The sequence below is a fragment of the Mustela nigripes genome, chromosome 2, assembly GCF_022355385.1.
Source record: "Mustela nigripes isolate SB6536 chromosome 2, MUSNIG.SB6536, whole genome shotgun sequence".
NCBI classification, from domain to species: Eukaryota; Metazoa; Chordata; class Mammalia; order Carnivora; family Mustelidae; genus Mustela; species Mustela nigripes.
The window spans coordinates 41,674,639-41,690,002 of NC_081558.1; the positions used below are offsets into that span (position 1 = coordinate 41,674,639).

General features: G+C 42.8%; 1 protein-coding gene across 1 annotated transcript in view; it reads right to left on the minus strand.

Annotated features, from left to right (window-relative positions):
- The window catches only part of CNTN3 (contactin 3), a 338,845-nt gene extending 325,609 nt beyond the window's left edge, over window positions 1–13,236 (minus strand). Inside the window, exon 1 of the mRNA XM_059390166.1 lies at window positions 13,145–13,236. The gene's annotated coding sequence lies outside the window, so the exon portion shown is untranslated. The remainder of the gene's footprint in view (window positions 1–13,144) is intronic.
- Between the last annotated feature and the right edge of the window lie 2,128 nt (window positions 13,237–15,364).

Sequence of the window (15,364 nt, forward strand, 5' to 3'; positions counted from 1 at the left end):
TGATTTTAGGAAAAGTAAAGAAAATCATTAGGAGGATTCCAGGTATTAGAGTAGGACGATGGTAAGGAAAACACCTACGGTAGACAGTTTCTGGTAGTATCTGTGCTCCTTTCTTCGTAGTAACGAGCAAAAGAGAGAGGAAAATGAATGATGCATATGAGGGAGAAGGAAAACGAGCCAACCAAAGACTCTACGACCTCCAGAGTCAAGGAGGGCCAGCATTGGAAATAGGGGAAGAGAAAGGATTAAGCTGACGGGGGAGCTGAAAGAGGTCCTGAGAAGTGAACTCAATTTCAGTCCTAGAGATGAGATCCCACATAGAGAGAGAAAAGTGAGTCCACCTGGGGTCTGACTCGAGTAAAAGAGTTCACTCACAGTCATTATGAAGGATAAGGCAATAGTTCCCATTTCCAGTTATATAAATTATTCTTATAAAGACTGTTCCAGAGTGAAAAATGCACCACTTGCAGACATGGGAAATATGGATTCCATTTCTAGTTAGGTCATTAACCTGTATTTGACCTGAGGCATTCCATGAATCTTCTTAGCCTCATTGGCAAAGTGTATTCTAACATGCTATGCTTTTTAAGAATTTGGGGGCAAAACATAAAAGCTCTTTACAGAGATTTTTACCTAAACCCATCTTCTTCCCGGTCTCCTATTCCTTGAGATTCACAACACGGCATGGCATCAGATCTGTCTCTATGCCTTAATCATATCCAACATTCTGCCCAAATCAGAGTCTTCCCTATCACAACTTACCGCTCACTAAGTATCCCCTGAACCACACTGTCAGTGACAAGCATGGAAATGACTCACTGGTCCAAAATCCTGCCAGTCCACCTGTTACCAGGCATACAGACTGGGCTCAGACTTCTGGCCCTTCATACCTTGACGAGTCAGCTCAGCCTAGATGCATATGAAGCCTTCTCTATTCATTCTTCTTGACAGTTCAACCAGTCTCCTTTCATCCTTCCCCGCTCTGTTGTCCTTTGGCATATACTACACTTCTATTATTCTATAAATATATATAAAATATATATAGTGAATAATACGGACACCAACAGTAAAATCACTAGGCACAACAGGTAGAAAAACTATTTTGGGTTTTTTTTTTTTTGTTTTTTTTTTTAAGGGCCTGAGCTTAGTTTACGTATTTATTACAACAAGTCCATACAGGACCAATATTCCAACTTTACAGATGAAGAAATTGAGGGTTAGGAGAACCAATTAATGTGCTCAATATCACAAACTATTACGTGGCAGACAACTTGTCTGGATTAAGAAGCAAAAGAATACACATTACCACTAGGCAAAACTTCCTGATATTTCCAAATACATAAGGAGTTCTTCGAGTTGGACTGAACATTCTCGGAGAGCTTTCATTATATTTTCCAACTCTGTGTATGACTGAGCTTCACACAGGACTCCTTCACTTAGGCAGCAATTAGAGAGTTATAATTCATTCATAGGCAATAAAGTGACACTTTACATTTCCTGTGTTTAATTTGAAATGCAACTACAATCTAGAGGGCATTTATAATGCTTACTGGATATGAGGTTTGGTGGTATGGTAGATTGCATTATTGGCCCAAATTCTTCACCCTTCCTGTACCTATGCCCTTGGCCATGTGACTTTGCAATTCCTGCCATTAAGGGGTAGAGGATAGCTCCCGACCCTTGGCTTTAAGTTTGGCCATGTTCTCATTACAGCCAACACAATACAGCATTAAGTGACAGTATTCTAATGGTAGCCAAGATCTTTTATGGTTCCGTTTGTCCTTGTACCTATGTAACTGGCATGAGAATCATTTCTACCAAGAAATTTATCCTTCAACTTATAAGTCAAATTAGATGTGCGAACATCTCAGCCAGTCAGACCTGAACGTTGAGCAAAGACACCCAGCTGGGCCCAGCCAACAGCTGCCAACTCCCAAATGACCCATAAAAATACAAGCAAGCCCTCAGCACATCAACATATGATAGGACCTAGCAGAGGCTCTAATGTGTCCGTAATAGTTTGGGTCAATTTTTTGTACTTCTGCTGTAAGATGCAGAGACTATAATAAAATCATGGGCTTTCAGCCTTATTTCATAATTAGATAAGATTTAGGGGTATAATTCCTGTGGACAGGTGGAGTATAAAACACATACATGTGACTAAACATGTATTTTATGTGTAGGAGACCCAGAGAGGTAGATTAGGATAGATTGTATTACTATTTGTAAACACCCACATTTCCTCTCTCTTCTTTATTGGCCCTGCTGTGACTTCTGGCCAATGAAATGTGAAAACAAAGTCCTAGTCAAAGGTATAAATACTACTTTATAGTTCAAGTAGGCCTCTTAAGTTTCTGCCCTGGGCTGTGAAAATGTGTCCCAGATAAGGGCCTTTCTTAACCTGTGTTTCCTAGAAACAAAATCCAAGAAAGGTTTACTGAAGAATGCTCTCGAAAGAAAATGCCGTAGGGAAGTATAAAAAGGCGTAGATATGGGGCACCTGGGTGGTTCAGTCAGCAGAGCATCTGACTCTTGATTTCGGTTCAGGTCATGGTCTCAGGGTTTTGAGACTGAGCCCCATGTCAGGCTCTGCACTGAGCATGCAAACCTGCTTGAGATTCTCTCTGTCTCTCTCTCTCCCTCTACCTCTCTCTCTTGGAAAAAGGAAAAACAGGGGCACCGGGGTGGTTCAGTGGGTTAAGGCCTCTGCCTTCGGCTCAGGTCATGATCCCAGGGTCCTGGGATGGAGCCCCACATCAGGCTCTCTGCTCAGCGGGGAGCCTGCTTCCTCCTCTCTCTCTGCCTGACTCTGTGCCTGCTTGTGATCTCTCTGTCAAATAAATAAATAACACCTTTAAAAAAGAAAAGATAAAGAAAAAGGAAAAACAAACACAAACCAGCACGAGGAGGTGCCTGAAAACTTAAAAGTATTGCAACGGGGACCTCAGTTGGTCCTGGGGCTTTCTGGGGCAGGTATGGCCTTCAGAGTTGTCCTAAATGAAGGCAAAGGGACCAGGTTTTTGTGCTCAGGCATCAGCCCATCATTGGCACTGGCACCAGCCAAGAGGCATGGTCTTGTCTGGGAGGGTTCCCTCTGCAAAGGGCAGCTCTCCAGTGAGGGATGAACCTGTGAGCCATCAGCAGCTGATATACCAAGGGACAGGGGTAGGTAAGTAAAACCCTAAATTGGTAGACCTGTACGGAGCTCCACAGTGCGTATACTACAATAGCGGGACCTTCACACTAGAGCCCAGAATGAAAAGCCACATGGTCGGAGCAGGCACCCAGTCAACCAAGAGCACGGAAAAGACACAGGGTGGCGCACCTCGGACCCACAGCTTTCGGGGAACACAGGTGAGTAGTATCTGTCTTCAGACAAATAGGGACAAATTTTCAGATGTCAATGGCTTCTTACCAAAGTAAAACTGATACATTTATAAAACAACAAAAAGAGTTGATGTTACAGAACCTGTACTGGATCTTGTTGTGTGAGCCCGGAGCACAAAGGGGCTAGTTTATACACTTTTACTTCCCTGTCTGGGCCACTCTGGCGCCTCTCACAGGCAGGGCAGGAGGGAAAATCTGGAAGGGCTCTGGGGCAGGGGTTGGGATCCCCTGCCCAATTGGTGTGTCACCTTAGAACTCTGATTTCCCTTATTGTTAAGACTTTACGTTTTTAAAACATTTGCTTACATTTTTAAATTGGGGTTTTTTTTAAAGACTTATTTATTTATTTTAAAGAGAAAGAGACAGCATGAGTGGGAAGGGCAGAGGAATAGAAAGACAGAGACTCTCAAGCTGAGCCCACACTGAGCACAGAGCCTGATGTGGGGCTTGAGATCCCACTATCCTGAAGTCATCACCTGAGCTGAAATAAAGAGTCAGACCCTTAACTAAATGTGCCACTCAGGTGTCCCAATTATGTCTGTTTTGTTTTTTTTTTTAATTATAAAACATGCATGTGTTGCTGCTGCATAAACCACCCTAAAACTTAATTATTTAAACACAAATTATTTGCTGATGATTCTAAATTTGACCAGAGTTCAGCTTGGCGGTTTGTTTGCTAGTTTTGCCTGACGTCACTCATGTCATTTAGTCATCCAATGGCTTTACTGGGACTGCTGGCCTTCCATGACAGACTACCAGTTCTGGCCATTAGCTCATACGGGTTGTAGGTTCTGACTTTTCTTTACGTGGCCTCTCAATCTCTAAAAGGCGGGCCTGAACTTGTTTACATGGACGTTTCAGGGCAGGAAGAAAATAAAAACATAAGTTCCACGGCCTTAAGGCTTAGGCTCAAAATTCACAGTAACACCACAATAGTTACTTTTTATTGCTTAAATTCAAAAGGTCAGCCCAGATACAATGGGGCGGAAAAGAGATTCCTTGCTTAAAGAGGACAGGAAGTCATCATGCAAAGTGCCAGGAAAGGTACTGTGGCTTTGCAAACAGTCTCCCACAGGGCTGATGTGTGCTCTATCTTTTTCTAAGGGTATTTGTCTCCGAAAATCAAATTTGATCAATTTTATAGTCACCTTCTCTGCTCCTGTTAAAACAAAACAAAACACAACACAACAAAACACCCTGCACACAAATCTATGTGATCTTTTCAATTAGAGACAATTGAAAACATTTACCCACTAGGGGTCAGTACAGAAGAGTCAAATCCAGAATATGACCCGAAAACAAGTCAGAAAACTTAAGAAAAGGAAGAGAAGGGAAAGGGAGGACGAGGAGGAAGAGGAAGGATTGAACGAACTTTAAGTCACGTGGCATTTTCACCCAATGCACAATCCAAAATGCCTCCCCTTCGTTGGATTTTATTCTCTTCTGCTCTTCTGCTTGAAGGCTTGGGAAACATTTCTTACCTTATGAATTTTATGATTTGGTATTAATTCTATTCCTTCCTCCAGTCTCTGTCTTGGGTGGTACAGGTGTCTTTGTGTGTCTGGTCAAAATGTGGTGGGACGAAAAACAAGGGCGTAATCAGGATATTAAAAACCAAATGGAAGAAAAACATGAAGATTCAGGAGGAATATCCTGTAATTTCTAGAAAAAGGACAATAGATATTTCCAGGCAAGTCATAATGCAAAACCATTTACAGCAGCAGACAATTATGGCACTATTAGATTAAAAAGAGAAATGTCTAGATTCTACAATTTCCCATTACATGGAAATAAGCCCTCCACTTACAAGCATCTTCACAGAATTTGTGGTTTGTGTCAAATAAAACAAAACCCATGTATTGAGACCTGTTCTTTTTAAAAATGAATATTACCACATAGTGCCACAGAATCAATTCCACAGGGGTAATGTTTGTTTAATAGTGGTGAAATAATCCAATAAAGTAGTGCTAAAGGTAAACAAGTGTATCTTTCCATTGCACATGAGAAAAATGTTTTTCAATGGCAGGAGAAAGTGAGGAAGAAAAAATTTTGACCTACAAGCTTCAAATTTCAAAATTATACTGCTGATGCTGCACATAGCTCTTCGTTGTTTTTTTCTTAGCAAAACAGAAGAACTCCCAGCAAAGCTTCACTAAAAATAATCGAGAAATACGACAAACTGCCTAACATATAGAAATGTAAACTTTTTTTTTTTTTGGCAAAGGGAATGGAAAGGGGTAAGAGCGATGCTGTCTGCTGTCGCACACACCCGAATTTGGTACAGACGGGCCTTATCTGTATTCCAGAGCCTTCAGAATATTCACTGGAATTGGTAAGGACTGGAAATCAGCAACTTTTCCCCTGCTTTATATTCACAGAAGAGGCCAGCCGAAGTGAGTAGCAGCCATCAGATTAGATCACTAGCTATATTGTTCTGGTTGATTTTAATTGCCTAGAAAGGGTCATTACCATCTCCTGCAGTGTTATTTTAAAGAGTGACTATTTCTATGAAAGAACAAAAATGGACCATGAGTCTGTTAGTGTTAGGAAGTAGAAGGAACTATTCAGTAAGATCGTGGCCCTGGTGGCATTAAAGTGCTGTCCAAGTCTGATTACACTGACAAACAAACACACTTACCTGCAGAACTTTTTAAAAACTAATATGGAAAGTCAACACAGATTCCCAAACCGATGACCACAGAGAACCACCCAAATGTCACATCGTGCTTTATGAAATGCCAAGACTTCTGTTTCCATAGCAACTTTTACATATAGGCAACTCCAAGGTGAATGAGTTCATGATATTTAAGAGCAACAAGACAAACATTTGCATGGGAAAAGGTCTATGGAAGTAGAGTATTTGAAACCTGGAGGACTATTGCAAAATAATTACATCAGTGTATGCTTAACATGGAGAGTGCAGCTATCAGGATATTGGTTCTCTAAATTAAAATCCTAGATACATGATTCTATAGATGAGCTGAAATTGCGTACAGCTATACACACACTCATGTACTCAGGCTTAAAAATATAGTGGCAATTAGAAATAAGGTCTGTAGTCTTGTTAACAGTGATGCACCAATGTCAATTTCCTGGCTCTGATATCACACTACAGCAAATACGCAGTATCACCATAAGAGGAAGCTGGGTGAAGGATATACACACCTTCTTTGTGCCATGTTTACAACTTTCTTTGAGTGTAATTACTTTAAAATAAAAAGGGTAGGGGCAACTGGGAAGCTCAGTAGGTTAAGCATCTGCTTTCAGCTCGGGTCATGATCTTGGGGTCCTGGGATGGAGCCCGGCACTGTTGGACTCCCCGCTTAGCCAGGAGTCTGCTTCTCCCTCTTCCTCTTCCTCTTCCCTTCCTCTTATTCATGTGTGTGCACACTCCCTCTCTCAAATAAATAAATAAATAAATAATCTTAAAAAAAAAAAATAGGGTACCTGGGTGGCTCAGTCAGTTAAGGGTCTGCCTTCAGTTCAGGTCAGGATCCCCAGGTCTTGGGATCTGTCCCCACATCAAGCCCCCCATAGATCCAGCAGGGAGCCTGCTACTCCCTCTCCCGTTCTCTTTCCAGCTCTGCTCCCTCTCTCTCTCTCAAATAAATAAAATCTTTAAAAAAAAAAAAAATCTTTAAAAAAATAAATAACTAAAATAAAATGTTTAAGAATATAAGTTACCAGGTCTTTTCCCCACAAAGAACTCAGAAAGTCCTGTAAGGACCAAGGAATTTCTGTTATTTCAAGCATAACAGTCAATGTTTCTAGAAAGTTCATAAATTGGGAAGCGGAGAAAAGGAAATGAAATGTTGTCTGAGGTATAAAAGGGCTTTCTATTGAAGGACAATTGGTGAGACCGTTTAATGCACATAAGGCAGCCCTTCCCCTCGTTTATAACTATGTAGCTATTTATAGTTTAGGAAGATGTGCTTTCGATTTGTGAAGCATTTAGTTGTTTCTTTCATAATGTTTTACTCTAATAAATAATGGATTTTGTGAATTCCAAATTATCCCCATTGCACTAAAATAAGCCACGTACATCAAAGACCAGCCGTCAGTACTGACTATAAGCTTAGGTATAAGCTTATACGTCTTTTAAGACATATGTTTGTCACAAAATCTTCTAAATTCAGACCATATCAAGATACCCACCATTGGCAAATTAATGACTTGTCACCCAGAGACTGTGCAAAATACAATAAAATCTTCACATTATACACTCAAAAATTTTAAGTCCAATAAAAAGAAACTCTAATGCAACTACCACAGAACTGCAGGTGAGTGAGACGGATCAGATCGTCCTCCTTTCGTTCCACAAATACCAAGACCCTAATGGCCGTGCCATTCCACCCACAGACTATCAGGAAAGACAGATATTAAACAGCTGTACAATATCAATTAAATTCCTATCCATTCTCCCTCTAAAGAAAAAATTTTAAAATACCGTTGAGAGCAGAAAGCATGGGGCTCAAACCTAGTCTGGAGGACACTAAAGGCTTCCTAGGGGACTGATCTGTGGATATCACCCAGACAAATGGTAGGATTAGAATTAAAGAGCTTTCCTGGCACAAATAACAGGGAATTGAGGGTGGATAGGAGTTGAGATATGAATGAGCGGTTTGGAGTGGAAGCCATGGGTGTAGGAACCTTGAAGCCAAAAGGGTCATCGTGAGTATTCAAGAAAGTTTTTAAAAGCTCCTATAAATTAGAACTTCAAGTATGGTCAAGAAATAAAGGGAAGAAGTCTCACACAGGCCGCATCAGTGGCATGTTTTTTCTCTAGGCAATGGGTGTCCAATGACACAAGGTTTCTGGCTCAGCAGCATGTGTCAGAAAGTCTGGAGTAAGAAAGGCAGTGGGGCCGAAGGTGGTTTCTTAATCTGCTGCATTTAGGTAAGAAGTATAAAGGGTGTAAAATGCTTGAAACCTAGGCTGGTGCATAATCACTCGAATGAATGTCCTTGTATTTTTAATCAGTTGATCGGATTCAGGGACAAAAGAAGAGAATGGTACCAAAGACCACGGGTGCTATATGCCTTGAGGACCACAATGAGAATAAATCAAAGAAGAGGTCATCTCATCTGAAACCAGCTGGGAGGAAAAACGGTGAATCCCATTTTGACACAATGGGTTTGAAGTAGAAGATACCCGTGAGATCGAAGAGATCATGGGCAAGGTGACAGGACACTCTGTGAGGGGCGCCTGGGTGGCTCAGTGGGTTAGGGCCTCTGCCTTCGGCTTGGGTCGTGACATCATGGTCTCGGGGTCCCGGGATCGAGCCCCGCATCGGGATCTCTGCTCAGCAGTGGTCTGCTTCCCCCTCTCTCTGTCTCTGCCTGCCTCTCTGCCTACTTGTGGTCTCTGTCAAATAAATAAATAAATCTTTTAAAAAAAAGAACATTCTGTGACAAAGTCAGCTGCAGACCTCTGCTGCAATATGAGCATAACTAACTGGATCTTTGGTCATGGGGGTGCTCCAGCCAACATGTTGTGAAACTCGGCACCTTCCAAAGAAACTCCACTGTGAGCCAGATACTCTGAGGGAGCTGCTTTGCAATAGCGAGTAAAACAGATGTGGTAACTGATTGTGAGATGCTTACAGAATAGTAAACAAGAAAGCAGATAACGAATAGTTCCAAATTAATATAAGCGCTTTGGGGGATAGGAACAAAAAGTAACTAGCAGAGGGACCCTAATTAAAAGGAAGGAAATTAGAGAGCCCTCTTGTAGTAAATGATATTGAAATTGTGACAGAAGGGAATAGCAGTAGTCAAAAAAAACTGTACCTCTGTGTGTGTGTGTGTGTGTGTGTGTGTGTGTGTGTGTAAGGGGGGGGGGGGGCGTAAAGGCTAGAACCGGCTACCAGGCAAAGGGACAAAATAGACCCTAAGGTAGAAAGAGGTCAACAAAACTGCAGACAATGAATAAATCCCATGAAGTTCCTGTTTCCAAAAGCATGGCATGAGATGATGCTGGAGGGACAGGTAATGTTTAAATCCTACATGGCTTTGTAGATGATATTTAATTGTTAATGCAACAGAAAATCATTTAAGTGCTTTGAGGAGACGTATATTAATTTAACTTACATTTAAGAAAAAGAGCTGCTCTGCCTGCAGTGCAGAGAGCAACTTGGGGGAGGAAGCAAGGAAGGAGGTAGAGAAACCAGTGTAGTTATCCTTGGGGAGAAGACAGGAACTTGGAACAGAGACGATGTATGTGGAGATGGAGAGAAGTGGGCAAATTTGAGAAATATGAGAATCCAAAGGACACACAAGATCTGAGCTGTACTAGTTCCCTAGAATCAGAGTATGTGAAGTACTGAAATGGTCCCAAGAATTCTTTGTCCCATAGACAATATAGGAACAGGCACAGTATCAGCAATACAATCAAAGTGGTTTTTGAATTACAGATTTCATCCCTTAACATCTGAGAGGCAATCAAAGTCAAGCAACTTAGAAAAACAAATGGGAAAAATTTGTTCTCCTGTTTCAGAACACAGAAAATTTACAATCTGAGCTATAAAGGCACCTAAAAGAGAGCTATGGAATTGTTGTAACATCTATAATCTATTACTCAGAATGACAATATGTCTGCAATAAGCAATCTGCATACTTTCTGAATTATCTTGTCCTACTTAATAAAATAGTCATTTTCCCCCACTTTTTGCAAGGCAGCTTCTTGCACAGTAAAGATTCTACAAATATTTACATTCCAAGTAGCAGAGCTGTTTGAGCTGCTATAAAGTTCTGCCAGCACTTCTATTACAAAACCTTATTTCTTGTTTATAACATGTACATAAAAGGAGAGAAATAAAAATGTACTATGAATTGAAACTTGGCATACAAAGTTTCAACTACAGAGCGAATTTCCCCTGCAGCAAATTCTCAAAACCAATGTCCCACTATATTTAGTAGATATTGGGGGGAGGGGAAGCAGTATAAATCGGAAAAAAACACTTAGTTGATTTGTTCCCGAGATTTTTACACAAATTAGATCTGAGACTGATATCTGTTATCCCTTAATTTCAAAGAAATGTTCTATCTTCAACTCTTCTGTGGCCAGCCCAACACTCAATCATTGCCAAGCATCTTTGCAAAAAGAAGAGTATCTAAGGCAGTAATATCAAGCATAAGAAAGGAAATGGTCTACTAGCATTAAGTGACTAATAAATACATTTTAAAACCACCGGTTCACCTCTGAAATGCTCATTTTCTAAAAGGCAAACTCCCTAAAATAAAAAAGGCTTAAAAATGAATCGGTGATGGTGACTGAATCAGAGCTAGCAAGAAAACATGCACAGCCTCCATTAACCCTCTTGCCATCGGAAGATCTCCCAGTGTATAAAGTTAACATTATTTTTCTAAAATACTTTATTAACGTTTTGGAAAACACAGAACACTGAACCAGCACCATGCACAGCCTAGTGATCTATAGATCTCGCAGTGTTAAAGGGGCAATTACATCTATATAACATTCCAGCACAAAACATCAAGAGTTAATGAGAACTTCAAGTTGCACATTTAAATTACACAGTAAAAACAAAGCTAGAAAATGTGTACTGAACGTGTGAGGAGTTAGGAACTTATAAAAGAGAAAGACACATATTTTGCTAGCAGAGGGAAGAGCCTATTAGTTTGTAATAACTAGGCATATATGAAATATGACAGTGATAAAACTGAACATACATCAACAATGGAAAGGCTACTGCTTGCTGTCTGTAGCTAATCTTTGCTCCAGCTGAAATTGCTCAGCACTTTGGTCCTATTAAATGTTTTGCTGCCATTTTAGTAAACAGTTGGGCTATCTGGTTGGGTTGTGAAGGATACTTAAAAGTTAGAGTTCTGGAGAATGGACTTAATGGCTTCATGTCTTCAGGCTAACATTACTGATGTCCAGACAGTGCGTAGAACACGGGGCTGAATGTTATTGTCTGAAGCAGCCACTGCCTGAATCGATTACCCTGCAAATCAATTAGCCACTCTGGGTCGGTTATCCCACCTTCACACAGGAGGGCCACACATATGCATTCAGCTTCACCGGTTACCTAAAATAAACATGTGCAGCAATCTGCTCTATTTCCTTGATGGACACTGTCCCTTTTGAGGGCTCTCAAACTACATGTTGACTCTTAACTGACTTCAAGCAAGTAAGAATTCAAAGACCATTAATCCCTGAACCCACTATTTTTATAATTTGCAAGCACATATATTTCCATTAGCAAGGCTGCACCCTGTCAGATGTCTTCTGTGAACCACACTTACAAGAACCTGTCCCATTGCAACCTGGCACATATTAGGCATTTTTGTAAATGCTGCTCAAATGGGTATGAATAGTAACCTACAGACAATTTCCTCCCTCATACCACACCCCACAAAGGGTTAAAAGCACAACCTGAGATGCCAGGTTACTGCAGCCAAAGTCAAGATACTGTTAGTAAACACAACTAGCAAAGCAAAAGTAACACATTTGACTTTGGTATTGAGACATAATAGCTCTTTCAAAGGCAATTACTCCTTTCAATCACTGAAGGGCTCTGACTCATTGTTCTGATTAATTTCTGTTTTTAATCTATTTACAGATCAGGATTCTTTTTCAGCTAGTGTGATATTCATCTCTGTGGGGGTAAACAGAAGCCACAGCTTGTCCTCCTACTTTAAAAAACAAATATTCTTGCTTAATCATTTTTAAATTATTTCTGGATTTACCTACTCACCATATGAGCTGGGGTTTCTGACCTGGCTCCTGAACACTACACATCTCCCCTCTCCGTGTTGCTCTATCTAGCTCTGTTTCCCCACATCATGGTTTGAGGTGAACAAACTGACCACCCCTTTTCCAGAGCTGACGGTCCTCCTCCCCTTGGCTTAAACCAGAGACTCTCTTTACCATAGCGGGTACCGTTCGTTATTAAATCATTCCTCTGGGCACATCTCCTTGTTGTAAATCATTAAGCAGATGCAATACAGAGGACACACGGATTGGCGAGTCGCGCGGGGCTCTGCACTAGCACAGCCCAAAAGCTGTTCGTTCATTTCAATCAGCCAAAAAATTTTCTAATGGTGCTGTGACTTTGGGGTATCCTGTTGGCACTTCCTGGTTTTCCGTCCCTAATATTCTGTTACCTGCTTGGCTAGCTTCGCAGGGCTCCTTAGAAAAGGGAAAAGCAGCCAAGACCAGGTCCGAGCTCAAGAAACCTGGACTCCAGCCCATTCCAGAAAAAAACCTGTCCAAGGCTGCAGATTTGAAAGTGGAAAGAGAAGAGAATGCAGCTGGGAAAACTTGATCCCTAATCGAAGAATCCTCTGCCCTGGTTTTCTCAGAGCAGGGGACCAGGGAGGAGTTTCTGGCAAAAGGCTATCCCAATCACCCCCGTCCCCCGTCTCCTGCACCATGAAGCTAGGATTCATCTTCAGCACTGCTGCGGTTCACAACTTTCTTTTTTTCCAACTTCACTAGCTAAATCCGCTGCGCGAAGGGTTGGCCGGAGGGACCCACCTCGCATTTCCCCACGCTGGAGATGGGGATGCAAAGTCTTCGAGTCTGAAAACCAATCCTCGCCCAAGAAGGAAAAAAATATCTCCCCAGAGCAAATCTGCTGCGAGACACATTTTTTATTCTAGACCCGTCGGGCGCACATCCCCGCAAACAAACTTTAGGGCACGGAGCCTTGAAGCCAGTGCGTAAAGTTTGCCCGGGCAGGTGGCTCGTCGCAGTGCCCCGAGCCCGCGAAAGGAGCCGGGCATCCCTGACTTACCTGGTTCCTGCAGCTCACAAGACGCCCGCTCTGCCTGCCCGCTCGCCCGCCCGCCGGCCGCGGTTCTCCGGCGCCTGGGGGGCCGCCGTGCGCGCCCGCGAGAGCCGCCGCCGCCGCGCTCCGGTCCGCGCCGTTCCTAGCCGAGTCCCCGGCGCCCGCCCGCCGCCGCCGCCGCTACCAGTACCGCCGCGCGCCAGGCTGCTGTGGCTGCCGCCGGCGCCGAGCGAGCGCTGCCTGCGCCTCCGCCGACCAGGCTCCGGCTCCAGCGCGGGCACTGAAGGGAGGGGAGTGGGGGCGGGAGGGAGGGGCGGGGAGCGCGGCGGAGCAGCCAACGGGGTCCCGCGCCTCGCGCCGGCGGCGCCCCCCCGCGTCTCCGCGCCGGCCGGGAGCCGGCGCAGCCCTGCGCTCTGCCGCGTGCGCCCACGTGTGTCCGGCCACCGCAGGGCCCTGGGCGGCGGCGCGGGATGGGGCGGCGGTCAGCGTGTCACCGCTTGGTGGCCTCGTGTGCGCACAGCTGGGGCCCGGGGAGCACGGGGTTAAAGGTAGGAATTCCACTTCTAGGAAAGCCTCCTGCAGCTGCGCTCCCACAAGTGTGCAGAGATTGCCAATTTAATATTAAAGCGGATAATTATTAAAGGTTTGCTATGTACCAGGTAGTGGACTGCGCAATTTAAGGGAATTAGTTCATGGCGTCCCCAGAGCAACCCTGAATCTATTATTATTCCCTGACTTAATGATGAGGAAATTAATTTGCCTAAGGCCTCAATGAGTCAGTTATAAGAATAATCACAATTGTATTCTGACAAGGACCCAGTGAGGTGCGTCTTATTTTATTTGACTGTGTCCGTGCAGGCAATGGTTGGTTGGAGAACCTGGACTTTGAGTGAAAGCCTGTTGAAGTCCTAAGTCCTTTTGAATAGCTAAGCGGGACTTACTTCCAGTACTGGCCAAAGGTTGTTCAGTGAGCTTTACACGTAATTGAAAAACAATTGAAAACAACCTAACTGTCCATCATTAAGAGAGTTTAATTAAAATATAGTGGAATGCATTGCAATATAATGCAGCACTTTTAGAGAGGAAGGTACATTTATTACCAGTGGCATGGAATGACCTTCAGGAAGTATATTGTTAGGAGAAAAGTTGGTTCATGAAAGGTATTTGCAGTTTTTGTGCTTGTATGCATGTCTATGTATGCATATTTATGCATTCACAGTTTCTAGAAGGATGTCCTAGGATTCTGTTAACAATACTCCTTGTGAGTAAGACTGTAATTGGGGCCAAATCTTATAATTCTTTGACATTGTTTTAAAAAGTTACCACAAGTTTACTTTCCCTTTATGGTAGAAACAAAATCTGTCATGTTTGTTTAATTGGGCTTAATAAATTCACGGCTCCGTCTCCTCTTCTCTCCCTGTGATTCCTTCTGTCAGGAACAAAATTCATCAAGGGCAACACCCTGGGGAATGGGGAGCTGAGAGGAGGTTTTAAGGGGAACAGCTGTTTCGGCTGCTCTTTCTCATTCCTGCTCATTTCCCCCCAAAATAAGTATCCTTCCTAAGGCCACTGCAATTCAGGAAAGAATTTGAATGGTTGAGAAAACTCTCAGTAAGGAAGTTTAAAAGATGAGAGGCAGAGCCTAGGACCTGAAGGTGTAGGGAAGTGTTCCCTACAATAAACCCAGCAAGCAGGGCACCTGTCCTTCTCACTGGTAGGCAGAAACTGTGTCAAAGGCTTGAGCAAAGCAGGGTTTACCCCAGAACTACTTGAACAGTGATGCTGTCTCTCCCCATGAGTACACAGCGGGGACCTGGGATGCACTGGGTAACTTCCTCTGATGTTGGTCACTTTTATCCCATCTCTCACTTTATCAGGAAACATTTCTTCCCTGTAAGAATAATAGCTGAATTACCACCACCAACAAAAGCTGGCTTTTTATGTTTGAAAAGGGGGGAGGCAAGGATAGATAGAACATGCTACTATAAATAAAATAATGTGCTTTTCCCATCAGAATTAAATGGCAGTAAATTTGGACTCCTTAAAGTCTCTCTACTTAGGAAAAGAAGGAAAAAAAAATAGAACAGGTATGGAAAGGTTGTTTATGGTCTTTTCAGTTGTTATTGGTTACTGTAAATAATCTTTTTGCTTGCAATCTGGGAACATGTTGGCAAACCCCCTGAGTGTGACAAAATGTTTTATTGAGTAGAACTGGTGTATTCTGGA